Consider the following 1,215-nt stretch of genomic DNA (forward strand, 5'->3'; position numbering starts at 1 on the left):
GCTCACTCACTCGCTTCTCCCCCGGGAAGCAGCCCTGCAGCGCCCCGAGCGCGGCCGGTGCGGCAGAGGGGAGTTAGGAAGCGATTCGCCTCGTTCCCGCGCCATTTTAAGGCACAGTTGTAACACGGAGAGGGGTCTTGTCAGATTTCGTGGAGGGCGATTCCCGAGCAGCTCCGGTCTCCCTCATTGAGAAAAAAGTACGCACCTAGGAGAAGTATGCATCCGTTGGGACATAGGCTAGGGGAGATTGCGATGGTACACAGGGGAAGTCTGATTCTGGTCTCTGCCAAGCAGAAATGGCCGATGTGGGGGCCGAAAGAGAGGAGCAGGAGGGCAGTGGTGCTCTGTGGCACCCTGTGACTTTGCAGGGCTGTACCATATAATGCTCCTGGAGCCGAATGCTCAGTGGACGAAGGGAAAGTCTAGGGTTATACAGTATCGTGCTTTGAACCTTTCTGTGCCAAAAATGTAAGCCTAAATCCTGTTGAGCACTAAAAAGCCAGCAAAGCACCCTGAACTCTACCAGGAGCCACCTGCAGAGACACATTACTCTCTGAGCTTAGCTACAGGCCAGGTCAAACATGGGGGGAGGGCAGCTTCTCCAAGGGCAAAGCCATGAAGGTGGTGGACCAACAAGCCCCCTCAGCCTTGTGACATGCTTGGCTGGAGGGTTCTGAGGAAATAGCTCCATGCCACAGAACAGCCCAAAGATGTGCCAATGGTTCTGTAATTCATCTCTCCCCCTTAGGAAAGGTAGCAGAGCAGTGTATGTGCACTTTGCTTCTCCTTTTCAGAGCCAGACTTAGCCAGCTGGGCTTTCCCCTTCTATTTCTGTAAGCAGAAATCCATAGATGACAGCACTTGTGAAATGCTTGGCCACGCATTCTGCCACACTGGAGCTCTGGTCCAACAAATGTTGTGCAATGCTTATCTGCAGGCAGTGGAGCAGCCCTGATGTGTACAACTCAGTGCTCGGAATAAAAGATGCTGCTTGCAAGTATCTGAGGGGAAGGGAACATGAGCCACAGGAGAATTTGCTTAAAGCCCCCAAGAGCTTAATCCACTTCTGTCCCAAATCCTTCAGTCAGTGCAGTTGCAGGGGGATGACGGACTCGCTTGGTGGCCTCTCTCCTGACTGGCTTTGTAACTTTAATCTGGTAACTCTAAAACTTTCAGAGTGATCAACTGTATGTCAGTAGATGAATGGCTTTAATT

Source organism: Pygoscelis adeliae, unplaced genomic scaffold (assembly GCF_000699105.1).
Source record: "Pygoscelis adeliae isolate BGI_AS28 unplaced genomic scaffold, ASM69910v1 Scaffold251, whole genome shotgun sequence".
Lineage (NCBI taxonomy): Eukaryota > Metazoa > Chordata > Aves > Sphenisciformes > Spheniscidae > Pygoscelis > Pygoscelis adeliae.